We start from the raw sequence: 17054 nt of genomic DNA, 5'->3' as shown, positions 1-17054 counted from the left end.
CCGGCTGCAATTTAGTCTCGGTCCATGATTTTACTAAGATTCAATCGCCCGGCCGGATGGGATGAACGGTGAATTCAAGGGGTGGAGTCTGTGCCAATAAACCCTGTTTCCTGAGGAAAGACAAAGAGGAGGATAAACCCAGTATATACTTCTTTAAAAACAAATCTTTAGTTTCGGGACTTGGCAATTCTCCATTCGTTCCCAGGTAAGGTAATCCAAATAAGATTTCATAGGGGGATAGTCCCAAATCTTTCCTTGGGGCTGTTCGTACTCGCAAGAGAGCTATAGGTAAACATTTGATCCAAGGGAGTCTGGTTCCTATTATCAATTTAGAGAGTTGTCGTTTGAGTGTTTGGTTCATTCTCTCAACCCTTCCCGATGATGGCGGGTGCCATTGAGTATGGAACTCCCAGGAAATTCCCAACCCTTTCATTACCCCCCCGTAACACTTCAGAGGTAAAGTCAGTTCCTTGGTCGGAATCAATATGGTTCACGAGCCCATATAGGGGAATTATGTGCTCCAATATTGTTTTAGACACTCCACTCGCAGTGGCGGTAGCTAGGGGGTATGCCTCAACCCAACCAGATAAATGATCTACTATGACAAGCATATATTTTAGTCTGCCTACCCTGGGGAGTTCAGTATAATCTACTTGTATACTCTGGAAAGGTCTCAGTCCTGGGTCTCTTCCTCCTGGGGTCTGTTTTCTCAAGATTTTCTTATTTACCTTTCTGCATATGATACATCCCTCACATATTTGTTTAGCAATTGTATATATTCCTTGACATCCATATTCCCTAAGAACCAAATCACACATTGCTTGTACTCCCCAATGGCTGCCTTGGTGTAGGACAGCCATAATCTCTCGCATCATCATTTTGTTCAACATTCTCCTTCCAGCAGGTAACATCCAATGCCCGTCTGCTGTTTTTACAGCGCCTAAATCTCTCAATTCTTTTTCTCCGCTTTCAGTAAATATAGGAGCTTCCCGAGGACCTGGGACAGTAGGTATTAGGGAATGAATCACCACTTCTTGTGGGTTTAGGGCTGCTTCCTTAGCCACTTCATCGGCTAATCTATTTCCCCTAACCTCTGGTTCATTTCCTTTCTGATGACCATTTACATGCACTACTGCTATTTCTCGGGGGAGTAATAGGGATTCTAAGACCCGTTTAATCAATTCTTCATGTACTAATTCCTTCCCCCACCTCTGGGTCAATACTCCCAAAACCGCTCCCTTATCCACGGTAGCAAAGAGGTGGGAAGGTTTATCTCGGGAAGGTAAGGCTAACACAGGGGCATGGATCAGATCTCTTTTTCCTCATCATCCCAACTTAGACATTTTGGTTCCCCCTCTAATAGTTTGAGATATAATTTCTTAGTCTTCTGTGTATAGGAATCAATCCACAATCTGTAATAACCCATGAGACCCAAAGATTTGAGTAACTCCCATTTAGTGCTGGGCAGCGGCATTCCCACTATTCCCTCTATCCGTTCCGGGCTTATCTTTCGCTTTCCCTCACTAACTAAATGTCCCAAGTATTTCACTTCTTGCTCCACATATTGTGGTTTGTTTTTAGATACTCGCAGTCCCTGCTGACCCAGGAAATTCAATAATTTGTTAGTGGCTTCTACTACTCTTTCTCTTCTTTTTCCTGTTACTAAGAGGTCGTCTACATACTGCAACAGGGTAGTCCCCTTGGGGCTGCTAAATTTCTCCAAAGTTTGTTCTAACATCTGTCCAAATAAATTCAGGGATTCCGTAAACCCCTGGGGGAGCACAGTACACCGGTATTGCTGTTTCTGTCCTGTCTTAGGGTCTTCCCACTCAAAGGCAAACAAATTCCTACCTTCCTCTGCCAAGGGACAAGCCCAAAAGGCATCCTTTAAATCTATCACACTAAACCATTTGTGGTCATGAGGGATCTCACTTAATAATGTATAGGGGTTTGGCACCACTGGGTGCCTGATCTGTACTATTCGATTTAATGTTCTCAAATCCTGCACCAATCGATAAGTTCCATCGGATTTCGGCACTGGTAGGATTGGGGTATTATAAGGAGACATACATGGCCCCAACAGTCCATCTCTCATCAATCCCTCTATTACTGGCTGCAGTCCTCGTTTACCTTCTGTGGAAATGGGATATTGTCGCTCACAGACAATGTCCCCTTTCCTTTTTAAATTTACTTCAAGGGGAGGGATCTGTAGTTTTCCACAATTCCCTTCCCTAGCCCATACAATAGGGTCTATCTCTCTCTCCACATCCTCTGTCAACATTGCCATTTGTACAACTAATTTTTTTTCCTGAATTCCAATCCCCAGTTCTAAGAGGATAATTAAGTCTCTCCCTAGTAAGTTACTTCCTATATCAGGGATATACAACAGTTCCCCTGTGACCCTATCCTTAGGACCTTCTATCATCATAGGTTAAAATACTGGAAGAGTAAATCCTTCCCCCTTTTACCCCCGAAACAGTAATTGACCGTGTTGACATTCCTACTTTCTTTGGTTTAAAATTCAGCGATGACCGTGCTGCCCCCGTATCTACTAGGAAGACTACCTCTTCCCTACAGGGTCCCACCTTCAGGTTTATCAAGGGTTCCTGATGGGTCCCTGGGGGCAGGAACCCCTGACACCCCTATTCTTCATCAAAATTCATAAGCGGAATTGCCCTCTCTTCCCTTTTCAGAGCAGGACACTCCCGCTTAAAGTGCCCTATCTTTCCGCAATCATAGCATCCTGCCTGTGGAGACCTCCAGCTCTGCCCCTGTCTCTCGAACCCTCTATCAAACGCTCCCCCTTGTCCTCTCTATCGGACATGCTGCCACCCACCTCTCTGGTTGCTCACTATTGGTTCCATTCTTTTCTTAACTACCTCATCAACTGTAGCTACCATCATTTTCACCTTCTGTTTTTGTCTCTCATCCTCTCTCTTTACAAACACTTTCTGTGCCTCTCTTAAGAATTTATCTAATGGCTTTTCCATCCACCCTTCTATCTTCTGTATCTTTCTCTGTATGTCTGGCCATTCCTTTGTCACAAAATGTACTTTCAAAAGAACCTGTGGCACTGGGTCCTCAGGGTTCATTCCAGAATATTTCTGCATTGAGTCTCTTAATCTTTGCAAGAAAGCTGAGGGAGTCTCACCTTTCTCCTGTCTAACATAAATACTTTAGTCAAATTCTGTGACTTCGGAACTGCCTCTCTTATTCCTTTTAGAATCAGGTCTTTCAATTCCCTCATTTCCTCTTAATACTCCGGGTTTTGATCTTCCCACTGGGGGTCTCTGAGGGGAAACTTCGTCTCTCCCTGTCCAGCATCCCCATCTCCAATGGGGTGTTCCCTGTCCCATATTTAATGGCTGCTCCCCGTATAAGTCTCCTTTCTTCCCTAGGAAATAGTATATTCCAATAGACATTAACTCAGCCCAGGTATACAGACTGGGCCCCGAAAATTGATCAATTTGTTCAGACAACCCTACCGGATCCTCAACCAGGACCTTCATTTCCTTTTTTAAATGTTCTGACCTCCCCACTGCTGAGGGGGACACTTACAAACCCAATCCGTATTTGTCCCCTATTGGTACCTCCCGAAGGGGATAAATCATTACGTTCTTCCTTTTTTTTTCTTTTTTAAAGAAATATTGCAATATTTCTAGCTCCCCATAACTTCAAACACCAATTCATCAATTCATGCTTGACTAACTTTAAAGCCTGTTCCAAACTTGTAAATATATTTATATATTTACGTTCATTTATTCAGTATTTAATATTCAAAATGTAAAATGCATACAGTTCCCAATTTTGAAATCCACTGTAATCACCCAGTTTTAGTCCCTTAATTTAAATCCAAAATTAGTTTTCTTAAGTAGTCCTGACCAATCATTGCTCAATTACAATACTATAGGTCGTAAAATAATCAGATCTGCCTTAAAAGAATTTGTCTACTCAAGTTTAAAAAAAAACTTCTAATGCATGAACAATGGCCGAATCCAAGGTCACAGATATTAACCATAGGATCTTGTTTTTACTACAATCTAATGTGGAACGGAAACTTCAACTGTCCTCCATAAATCGCTTTTATGTAAAAATAGAAGAGATTAGTTAGAAACTGATAGTCAGGCAGTCATGACCTGTAAGAAGAACATGAGTTTTCATTCTATTTTTTTCATAATCTCTATAGAATCCTTAACCTTAAAAGAAATCATGTTAAGTTTCCATAATAAAAATCAGATTCAAAACAGTCCCGGAACTCAAACTCCAAGGAATAAAACGCAAACATTCAATGACCAACAAACAAATGTGCATTCAAACCAAATCACAAAGGGTTAAACTTTCTACCAGCTGTTCAGCTCTTTTTATTCTCTCTCTCTCTCTCACTCATTGACAAATAAATTCAGATATTTACAAACCCAGTCTTTGTCAGACCTGTATTTTGGCCAGAAGTGGCGGGATGAAGAATGGACCCCTTAGTCCATACGAAGCAACAATATTTAATCATCTGTTTCCCTTGTACAAGTATTATTTTGCCAATTCCACAACATCTTGCCCAAAGGACTTTCTGGAGGTATGTTGTAAGGGACCCCGTCTCCATTTCCATTGCCTCTTCCTTCTTTTGTTTTCCCGGGGGCCTTTTCCTTACCCACAGCACAACCCATATTGAGTTCCTTCGTTAGTCCCTTATTAACTACTAAAACTCAATCCCGGCCACCAAGGCAATACTTAAAAGTCAGGTTTCTTACCTTGGTCTGTGCTCAGAGTTGCCTGGCCCCTTTGTGCCGTATTGTCTATCGAGCTTCTATCACTGTCTGATTCAGATGTCTCTCTTGTGGGATTCGTACCAGTCGGCCAAGGGAGCGGACCAAACCAGGACAAGAGACCACTCCTCAATGGGGAATGGGACGCGTCTTCCCAGTGTCCAAGGCCAGCCACTCCCCCCTGGCGATGGAAGAATATCCAGGACGAGCCCCCAGTTGTGAGAAACAAAGCCCACTCACTTCAATAATTTCAGTCTGAGACAAGATCTGAATCAGTAGTGTCATTTATTTTACACTTGCAAGTGGGTGTGATGTCCAGTGTCTATAAGGCAGAGGACATACACACCAAATTCAATTCATACACGACATTTATATGATTTGATTTCTATTGTTTTACACTGCTCCCTCCCCTGTTTACATCCTCCACTTCCCTAACACCGGCACCCATTACCCCTGTTTATCTCTTGCCTTATCCGGCCTTGTCTGTGACAAAATGCTTATTTCTGGTCTCACAACGCTGTTTGACCTTACCCTGCTGTAGGTCATTGTTAGGCATATTCTTTCTTCATCATTATCTACCCCCTTCATCTGTGCCTTTCCCGAGGCCGTTCTGATCCCTATGACCCTTTTAATTGGGGTTTGTTCCTCTGTCTCTGTAAAAATGGGAAACAGATGTTTATACCTACTGTTTGTACATGCGTATCTAGCTTAACTTGATCCCCTCACAACATCTTATCTACTTGCCCATAATGTCTACCATTGTTTTGAAGTCACATTTCATTCTGACATACAGTTTTAGCTAATACAAAAACAATTATATATTTCCTCCACATTGTTTCCATTCTTGTTGACTCAGCTCGTGGCTAAAACAATTACACACTGGCGTGAGTCCATTTTACTTTGTAAAATGGAATTGCAGAATTGCAGAAGTAACATTAATTTACCTCTATCCCACAGCCGTCATCTGCCCCCTTGTTAACTTCAGCTTTTATGGCTACAGTTCTCTTCTAACCTCTCCTTCAATTGCAAATATTTTGAAAGCATACTTGTTCTTGCCTCTCCGGCTGTTTCATAATATGGATCCCATGTCAGAGTAATAATCACAGTGAGGGGCACAGGTTATAACCTGAAAGACATTGTTTCAAATCCTGTCACAGCTAATGACAGAACTTAAATTTGAATGACAAAAATTGGAATTAAATCTCATTTTACTAACGGCAACCATAAACGATCAAGATTTCTTTCATTATTTCACTTATAGACTTTGGTAAAGAAACTGAATATGACTTCAGTCCCACGACAACATGGTTGGCTCCATACTGTCTTAACAAATGATCTCACGGACAAGGGCAGCTAGTGATGGTCATCAAATGCTGCCCTTGCCATTGATGCTGTCATCCCGTGAAACCGCAGCATTAAAGCTGAAATAAACCAATGAACTGTGAATGCTCGAGATTTGAAATAACATTCTCCAGTGTATGAAGATGTTGGAGAATCTCAGCAAGCATGGCAGCCTCTGTCATGAGAAGAACAGAAGAAGCTTCAAGTCTGGAGACCCTACATCAACACTGAAAGCAACCGAGAAATAATATTATTTATATCAGGCTGGATGAGTGAGGGGGAGATTAGTTAAATGGATGGAGAAATGTCCAGCAAGAGAGAGAGAAATGAAAAGCAAAGGGACTGCTGATAATGAAGTAGAAGGAAAATAAAATGGGAATTTCTTCTAACATAACCCCTTTCCCCATATTCCTGAATGTTACGTCAATCTAGATATGCCCCTGTTTAAAGTGAGTTAAATTCCCACTCTCACTCTTCTCTGAGTGTGGTGGTCAACTACATCGGTAATCCTGATGCTGCTGTTAAAGTTGCTGAGACAGAGAAACGTAATGTTACATTGTCAACTGCTTCTTTGGACAAAGAAAATTTTACTGTGTGTCTGCCAGAGATGTAACAGATTTCTCAGCCAGGAAGAGAAGCATTTTCAACATGGAATGGAGGCACTGTGTGTGTGAGGATTTGACTTGCACCTGTCAGCAGTCAGTAAAGGCAGGTTCTGTGGATGCTTTTCTTGGGTGTGTATTATCAGCTGCTGCATCTACTCAGAGAGACCAAGCGTCTGGTGATCCCACACTCTTGACACTGCATTTATAGAGTGTTTCAGTCAATGGGAAAAAAAAATGGAGCTGAGACTACATAGACAGAAATCCTTGTGCACGGTGAGGGGCTGGGTATTGCATTATCCTCGCTTGGATTTCCAAGAATATTTTTCTTTGCTGAACCAATTCCAAACATAAAATGTTAACCTTTCAAAAATGAGGTGATCACTCAGCTGTGTCCCCTCCATCAGTATAACCTGAGCCTCACACCAGGGACAGAACTGTGCTGACATTGACCTTGAAGTGAACTGGATTAATTCTGGAACTTTCCAGGCAGGAGTTGTTAAGATATTAATCATCTATAAAGTGCAGTCCTCCGAAATATTCACTGGCTGACAGAAGTCATCTGCCAGCTGAGAGGAATACATTGAGTCTATGTCCCTGAGGAAGGTACAGAAGCAAACTCCCAGATAAACTAGGGAACAGTGGGACTGGCGAAAATGAGGAACTGCACGAAACTAAAATTAATGAAGAGCACATTTTTCAAAATCTAATCATTGAAGGTTGGTAAGATGCTGCTTCTGCTGAGCTACATCCCAGAATATCGAGGAGGTGGCAATAGAGCTAACGAAAGAATTACTGATTATTCTTCAAATCTGGTTCCATACGAGAAAGGATCCTGCAGACTGGAAAGCAGCTATTGTAAAACTAAACGTTTAAAACAGGACGGAGAGGGCAAACAGAAAACTAAATAACTTGATCTCAGCTGTGAGAAATACGTGGTGACCTTTTATAAAATGTGGCAACTGGACACTTGGAAAATAATGTTATGATTTGATAGATATGGCCTAGATTCAGTGAAGGCAAATGAGCTTTGCTAAACGTGCTGGAGTTTGTGGACATTGTCCGTTGTGTCTTTGACAATTGAGAACTAGCAGGAGTGGAGTAATTGAATTTTCAGACGAAGTTTGACATTGTTGAATGCAGGTTGGTGGAGAATGTTAGAGTCATGGGTAGGTAAGGGTGGAATATACACCATATGTATTAAAAATTGGATAATGGACAAAACGAACAGAATAGTATTTTTTTTCTGGATGGAACGCTTGTGGGGTCTCAGAAGGATGAGTTCCTGTGCAATAGCTGTACACAAGGTATAAAAATGATTCAGAGGGAAACAATAAATACCATGGTTGACATTTAACTTTATTAAATGGTGAGAGGTTGGGCGGGGCTGTTGTTGAAAAGGACCTGGATGTCTTTGGTCATTGGTCACTAACAGAATTCTTCCGAGATAGGAAGTAAGTATAACCGTAAAGGATGTGTGGTCTGCCATTGAAAATTATTAAAGTACCAGAATAAATGTATCTTACTCAATTGTAGTGTTTTATTAAGCCAATATTTGGGTAATGTGTACAGGCTGAGTCTGCTTTATAAATAATGATCTCTATGTCACCGAGACAGCGCAAAGGATTTTCACCAGACTGAACCCTGGCATGGTGTTACCATAAGGAGAGAATGTAGTAATTATGTGTTTAATCTGCAGCGCTGTAAGGTAATAAGAACTTGAAACTTGATGATTATGGACGGACGCTCATTATGCCTCAAGCAGCCGTTGAGAAGGTAAGAAATTCCATACTTTCCGTAGGATGGTCGATTCTTGATAGTTTCCGTATCTGTGCAAAAACCTCATTTGGATTGACAGTAAGATACGGGCTCTGAATAAACTCTGAACACTTTCATGCACAGTTACTGTGTGACTCTGCAATCAATGTTACGTTGTACACAGTCCTGTCAAAAGCCGTAATTCCTTCACTGTACAACAGTTAGCCATGCTACATCAGTTTCTGACTTCTAGAGAGAACATGGCTCTGCTTTCTCAGCCATAGAAGATGACTTTGAACCTGCTTTAAAAAAACGTCGTCATTCCTACTCCCAGGAAACCATGTTTAAGTAACACATATGTACTGTGAGTAGTAAAGCCACGAGGAACAAAGTGGAGCAGGCTATCTGTTCAGTCCCTGTTCCATTTGTTTGTGATCTTGGACCATCTCTGACACCTTCCTGTTCCTGGGTTAGTGACTTGAAAAGCTGAATGACCTCTTCTTGTTCCTTTGTAAATGACTCCGAGTGTGAATTTGTCTCTTTCTGATCCTGTGTAAGTGACGTGCGATGTTGGACAGAGAGCTTGTCTTCCTGTGTAACAGGCAGTAGGGACGGAATGGGCTGTCTCTCTTTTTGCAAATTGTTTTGATGGGCAGAATGACTTTCCCATATTCTTATGAAGCCAAACTGAGATGCCGAGTGAACTCCTTCGTTTACTGTCGAAATGTGCAGTGTCTGGCAGCGCTATTACATAAATGTTAACGGCAGTTAAACAGTACAGGCTTGAATGCTGTCCAGGTCTTGTTGCGCATGGACACAGACTGATTTAGGACCTGAGGGATGGCGAAGTGTTCTGAATATTGTGCAACCTACAGTGAATATCTCCACTTCTGATCGGTGTGAACTCAGTGGGCCGAATGGCTTGCTTCCACACTGTAGGGTTCTGGAGATGCCTGGGCTGAGGGAGCTACACTGAGGATCTCCTGCAGTGATGTCGCACAGCTGAGATGATTGATGCCCAATGATGATAAACAACTTCAATTGAGCTGTAAATGACTCCAAACAGCGCAGAGTTTGCAACGGATTCTGATGAAGTACAATTTTGCTAAGGGTCCTTCATGTTATCCTGAGTTAAATACTGCCCTGATACCAGGGCCAGTCGCACTTAGCTAAGCACTTGTATTCACCTGTCTCACTTATATCAATAGGTCATGGTGTATAAGCAAAGCAATGGTTTCTTCAAAGAGAGAGAAGTGAATGTCAGGACTTTTCTATTCGAGAGAGTCAGGGGATCTAGATCACTGAAAGACCTCTGAATGGTCTTCCTTGTTTCTGTGCACCAGGTGATACAGTATGTAGCCTCCAATTGCTACTGTCTAGCAGATTGGAGGGGCTGAATGGAACAATGGAGCATCTCATTCAGGAGCAGGGTTAGGTCGTTCGACACTAGGAAACTGTTCCACTAGGCACTAAGATTGTGGAATAACAGGTTGTGGTCTCAGCCCTAATGTCCTGTGTGTATTCCATTATCCATGACTCAATCTCTGTCAAATATTAATGAACTCAGTTTGAATAAATGTGAACAAAGAGAAACTACATACCTCTGGGGAAGAGAATTCCCACTCAAATGACCCTTTTAGCATTTCTCTTCATCTCCCTTACAGTGTCGTACAGCAGGGAAACCTGTCCACTAACGCAGACATCCCAATCTGATATCAACCCATTTGTCAGCATTAGGCCCATATCCCTGTCAATCCTTCCTATTAATATGCATAGCCAGATGCCTTTTAAATGTTGGATGAAACTTTGGATGAAATAAATTAAAATGAAATCCACAATCTGGATGAAAATATTGTCCCTTTACTATCTTTCTCGCCTCACCTTAATCCTTTGTCCTATAGGTTTGGATTCCCCTATCCTGTGAAAAATACTTGGCTATTCAGACTCTCCATGCCTCTCATAATTTTACAAATGTGCACGATGTCACGCCTCAGCCTTCGATGTTACAGAGTAAACAAGCCCCAGTTAGTTCAGCCTCCCCCATACCTCAAACCCTCCACTCCTGGCAATATCCTTGTAAATCTTTTCTGCACCCTTTGAGGTTTAACAACATCCTTTCTGTAGCTGAGCGAACTGAATTAAACACAGTATTCTAAATCTGGCCTCACCAACACTCTGCCCAATCGCAACATGATCTCCCAACTCGCATACTCAATGCACTGACCAATAAAGGCAAGCATACCAAACTCCTTCTTCACTATCCTGTCTACTCACAAGAGCAAGTAAAGAGAAACATATTTGAAAAATTTCAAAAGCAGTTTGTTTTTAACTTCAGTGGAATTACAGCCTTGCACAGTACATCAGGTATGGTCCGAGCAACGGCCTGTACAGATGCAAAGAAACATCTTTTCGATCAGTCCCAATACTCTTTGCACGAAAAAGTATCGTTTCAGTTAATTTTCAAATCACGTGCTGCATATGTGATTTGTGTACCAGGACACACGAGTCCCTTTGTGCTATGGAGTTCGGCAATCTGCCTCCAGTTATATTATTTACAGTTATATTTGTCTTCTAAAACACAGACTTCCCATCACCTACATTAAACAGTTTTCTTTTGGCGAAGCTTTACTCACTGCCCTGCCCTGTCTGTATCCCATTACAGAAGCTCTGCCCTCCCCTATCTATATCCCATTGCAGACGATCTACCCTGTTGAATGACTATCCTGGTGTATGAGCAAATTGAGCTCCAGTCCATTCAGCCCCTTCATCCAAATCATTAATCTGGACTGTAAACTGTAGATGGCCTCACACTGTTTCCAGAGGAATTCCACGAGTCACAGCTTTCCAACCTGAAAATAAGTAATTATCTCGACTCTGTATTTCCTGGTAGCAGACCAGGGCTTTCCTGTTCCTGTTTAACAGCCTAGAAAGGTTGCATGGCCTCCTGCTATACTGTGTAGCTGATAATCGATTTGTTTCTGATATCAGCGATCCTCCATTCGGGCCATTTGTTGTCAGATGTTCACGTGGAGTTCGTACTGACAATGATCCTGATCCCTGAGAGTTTAAAAGATGAGCACAGAATATAGACTAACATTTGGGGTGATCGCTACCCAATCAAAAATGCTGTCTTTCTATTGCAACGATAGAACCATCTGCAGTGTCAGTCATTTGCTCAATGTTGACGTTCAGACTCTGAGGAGGGGGGAGAGTTCCTATTAGAGTGATGAATATGCGACCCTTTAACAACACAACCAATAATCTTCATCATTAATTTCATTTTTGGCTGTTGTGTTGAAAAATTGCTGCAGTCACTACACATTAAAATAAGGGATTGTCTTTGAGAGATGACCTTATTGCGGTTTATAAAATCATGAAGGGCTTGGATAGGGTAAATAGGCAAGGTGTTTTCCTTGGAGTAAGGGAGTCCAGAACTAGAGGGCATAAGTTGAGGGTGAGTGTAGAAAGATATAAAAGTGACCTAACAGGCAACGTTTTCATGCAGAAAGTGGTACGTGTGTGGAATGAGCTGCCAGAGGAAGTGGTGCAGGCTGGTACAATTGCAACATTAAAAGGCATCTGCATGGGTATATGAATAGGAGAGGTTTTGGAGGGATGTGGCAATTGGGACTAGATTGGGTTGAGATATGCGGTCAGCATGGGTCAGTTTAACCAAAAGGTCTGATTTCGTGCTGCACATCTCTAGGACTCTATGACTATATGGCCCAATCTTCACTGTTCCCTGGCGATGAGAATACTACAGACAGCACAACCCTAGGAAGATAGGAACATTGGTATCTCAATCATAAATGGGGAAACCTCTAAATTTGAAAGTGTATGAACCTCACAGCAAGTCAGCTTCCCATTTCAAAAATGAGGGCACAACCAATAGGAAAGACAGAGACCAATCAGCCCCTCAAACCTATCGCACATTCCCATTGACTCTCTTCAGTAAAGTATTTATCAAATTCAGCCTCCACTGTTCTCTTGGTTAGACATTTCAGACAGCGTAAGCATAGAGCGCATGAAATTGGTGCAGAACTAGACTGTTTGGTGCATCAAATCTGATCTGTTGTTTAATCATGGCTGACATTTTTCTCAACAAAATTCTCCTGCCTTCTCACTGCAACCTTTATCCCCTTATGAATCAAAATGTATCTATCGCTGTCTTAAAGACAGATTGTGTCTGTGTCTCTCTGTCTGTATGCGTAAGTGCGTTTCAGTTTATTGTCAGGAGGCAGAGGGTGGTGGAGGAAGGTTGTCTTTTGGATTGGAGACCTGTTACCAGTGGCGTTCCACAGGGATTGGTGCTGGATCCACTTTTGTTTGTTACTTACATCAGTGACTTAGATGAGAATTATGCAATGCATGGTGAGCAAGTTTACAGATGATGCCAAGTTTAGTTGTATAGTAGAAGGTAAAGAGTGTTACATAAGATTACAAAGAAATCATTTTTAATTGGATCAATGAATCATAGAAATGTACAGCACAGAAACAGGCACTTTGGTCAAACGCATTTTTGCCAACAAGATGTCATAAATTAACTTAGTTTCATTTTCCAGCATTTGTACAATATCCCTCTAAACCATTCCAATTCATGTCCCCATCCAGCTGCTTTTAAATGTTGTAATTTGTACCATCCTTCACCACTTCGTCTGGCAACTCATTGCATACACATACCACCTCTGTGTGAAAATGGTCCCCTCCGGTCCTCTTTATATATTGTCCATCTCACCTTGATTCTATGTCCACTAGTTTTGGGCTTCCCTACCCTGGGGTAAAGACCCTGACTAATCATCCGATCCATGGTCTTCATCATTTTATAAACCTCGAGAATGTGCAAATGTGACTCCAATCAACACGAATGGCTGTGTTTTCAGTAACCCTGGGCCTAACTTCTGAAATTTAATACTGACTCCTCTTCCTTCTCCATCAAGTCACAATTCTAAAATCATTTTAACAAATTGTTCAGCCAAATTATGAAACACTCCGTGGGAGTTTTATTTAGACTTTTGTGCTGAGATACTACCACCACTTGGCAATAATCCCAAAAGTTGCAACATTATTCTCCTATGCGTTTGTTCATCAGTCAGTTTTAGAATACTGTGACATGCCTCCGTTACAGGCTGGACTTGAATCCAGACCTTCTGCTCCAGAGTGACAGACACTACCACGTAAGTTCAGGTATTGGAATCTAACCCAGAGCTCTGGCTCAGAGGCATGGGAGTTGCCACTAACAAGACTTAAACCATACTCAGAATTTGGGTCACATTTTAAATGTCAGCTTTCAGCTTTGTGTGGGTTCATTAAAATTTGGTTAACTTTACTGAATTACTCAGTTGAAAGAATCACTTTGTTAAGAATATGAAAGGAACTCAACTCAACTATAGGATGTTCAATTTATGTGTTTTGCCTTCGAGAAAAACTATGAGGAGCTTTAATCGTTTGGCTCTGATTTCCACCTGAAGTGGCTATTTTCTGCCATCTACAATGTGAGGAAAAGACATCCTGTAGACACACTCTGCACGAGAAAGTACCTGGAATAGAGAGTTATTACTGAACACCAGAGACGAAGGAAGAACATACTACCTGGATCAAAAACACCAATCACACTTGCCCGCCTCTAACGTGTGACTGTTCTCTTCTTAAAACCACGAAGGAATCCAAGGCAGATGGTTACTGTCGTGCCTTTCTTCCCCAGTCCTATCACTCACTGGGCTGAGGAGTGGCACATGGAGTTTAATTTCAATAAATACAATGTATCGCAATTTGGTGAAACAAACAAGGAGAGGACATACACAATTAAACGTCGAGCCATTGATAGCGTTGTAGAACAGAGAGATCTAGGGTTTCTGGGATATTTCTTGGAAGTTTGCATCATGTGTAGGCAGGGTGGTTATGAAGGCGTTTGGCTTGCTGGCCTTCATTGCTCAGACCCTTGAGTACAGGAGCTGAAACATTATCTTCAGGCTATGCTGGACATTCGTGAGGTCTGTCCTGGAGTACTGTGTAGTTCTGGTCACCTAGTTACATTGAGAATATTATTAAACAGGAGAGGGTTCAGAATAGATTTACCAGGCTGTTGCTGGGAATGGAGTGTTTAAGTTATAAGGATTGGCTCGATGGACTGGGACCTGTTCCACTGAAGCATAGAAGTGGAAGAGTTTATCAACCTTACGGTCATTTCCATAGGGTGGTGGATTTAAAGATAAGGGGGTAATTTTAAGATGACAGGAGAAAGTTTTACAGAAGATGTAGTTTCATTGAGCTATCCAGCATGGAAACAGACATTTCTATTCAACTCGACCCTGCCAGATAGACGTCCTATATTAATGTAGTTCCATTTGCCAGCATTTGACCCACATCCCCCTAAACACTTCTTATTCATTTGTCCATCCAGATGCCTTTTAAATGTTGTAATTGTCCCAGCCTCCACGACTTCCTCGGGCGTGTCGTTACATATAAAGCATCCTGTCTTTGAAAACGTTGCCCCTTAGATCCCTATTAAGACTTTCCCCTCTGACATTCAAACTATGTCCACTACTAGACAATGATGTTCCTTAAAGGGCCTGTACTGCGCTGTAATGTGTTATGTTGTATTTATCTAATGTCCCGTATTAGCCGAATGGTACCACAAAGGGCCTGTACTGCGCTGTACTGTGCTATGTTGTATTGATCTAATGTCCCGTATTAGCCGAATGGTACCACAAAGGGCCTGTACTGCGCTGTACTGTGCTATGTTGTATTGATCTAATGTCCGGTATTAGCCTAATGGTACTATAAGCGGCCTGTACTGCGCTGTAATGTGCTGTGTTGTATTGATCTAATGTCCGGTATTAGCCGAATGGTACCATAAAGGGCCTGGACTGCGATGTAATGCTGTGCGTTCTGTCAGTCTGACTTCCTTGATGAGCTGAGTTGTTCCTTAAAGGGCCTGTACTGCGCTGTATTGTGCTCTGTTGTATTGATCTAATGTCCGGTATTAGCCGAATATTACCATAAATGGACTGTGCTGTGCTGTAATTCCCTACTCTCTATGAATCTATATACCTTTATTAGCCGAGCAGTTTCATAAAGGACCTGCAGTGCCCTGCAATGTGCTATGTTGTATAGGTCTAATGTCCCGCATTAGCCGAATGGTACCATAAACGGCCTGTACTGCACTGTAAACTGCTGTGTTGTATTGATCTAATGTCCGGTATAAGCCAAATGGCACCATAAATGAACTGTGCTGTGCTGTAATTCTCGAATCTCTTTGAATCTATATTCCTTTTTAGCCGAGGTGTTTCATAAATTCACTGTACTGCGTTGCATTGTACTATTTTGTATTGATCTAATGTCCCGTATTAGCTGAATGGTACCATAAACGGATTGTACTGCGCTGTATTGTGCTACGTTGTATTGATCTAATTCCAGTATTAGCTGAATGGTACCATAAAGGGCCTGTATTGCGTTGTAATGCTGTACGTTCTGCCTGTCTAACTTCTTTTATTAGCTGAGTTGTTCCTTAAAGGGTCTGTACTGCGCTGTATTGTGCTATGTTGTATTGATCTAATGTCCGGTATTAGCCGAATGGCACCATAAATGGACTGTGATGTGCTGTAATTCTCTAATCTCTTTGAATCTATATTCCTTTTAAGCTGAGGTGTTTCATAAATGAACTGTACTGCGTTGCAATGTGCTATGTTGTCTTGATCTAATGTCCGGTATTAGCTGAATGGTACCATAAACGGCCTGTACTGTGCTGTACTGTGCTATGTTGTTGTATTGATCTAATGTCCAGTATTAATGAATGGTACCATCAAGTGCCTGTTCATATCTGTAATGCTGTGTTTTCTATCGTTCTAACTTCCTTCGTTATCCGAGGTGCTCCATCAAGGGGCTGTACTGTGCTTCAGTGTTTTGTGTTGTTTTTGTCTAATGTCCCGCATTAGCTGAATGGTACCATAAAGAGCCTGTGCTGCGATGTAATGCTGTGCGTTCTGTCAGTCTAACTTCCTTGATTAGCTGAGTTGTTCCTTGAAGGGCCTGTACTGCGCTGTACTGTGCTGTATTGTATTGATCTAATGTCCGGTATTAGCAGAATGTTACCATAAATGGACTGTGCTGTGTTGTAATTCCCTACTCTCTATGAATCTATATACCTTTATTCGCCGAGCGGTTTCGTAAAGGACCTGCACTGTGCTGCAATGTGCTATGTTGTATCGGTCTAATGTCCCGCATTAGCCGAATGGTACCATAAACGTCCTTTACTGCGCTGTACTGTGCTTTGTTGTATTGATCTAATGTCCCGTATTAGCCTAATGGTACCATAAATGGACTGTGCTGTGCTGTAAATCTCTAATCTCTTGGAATCTATATTCCTTTTTCGCCGAGCTGTTTCATAAATGAACAGAACTGCGTTGCAATGTGCAATGTTGTAGTGACCTAACGTCCTGTATTACCGAATGGTACAATAAAGGGACTGTGCTGCGCTGTACTGTGCTCTGTTGTATTGATCTCATGTCCAGTATTAGCCGAATGGTACCATAAATGGACTGTGCTGTGCTGTAATTCTCTAATCTCTTTGAATCAATATTCCTTTTTAGCCGAG

Source organism: Chiloscyllium punctatum, unplaced genomic scaffold (genome assembly GCF_047496795.1).
Source record: "Chiloscyllium punctatum isolate Juve2018m unplaced genomic scaffold, sChiPun1.3 scaffold_196, whole genome shotgun sequence".
NCBI classification, from domain to species: domain Eukaryota; kingdom Metazoa; phylum Chordata; class Chondrichthyes; order Orectolobiformes; family Hemiscylliidae; genus Chiloscyllium; species Chiloscyllium punctatum.
The sequence above is the reverse complement of the archived record's forward strand: the minus strand, read 5'-3'. Positions refer to the sequence as shown.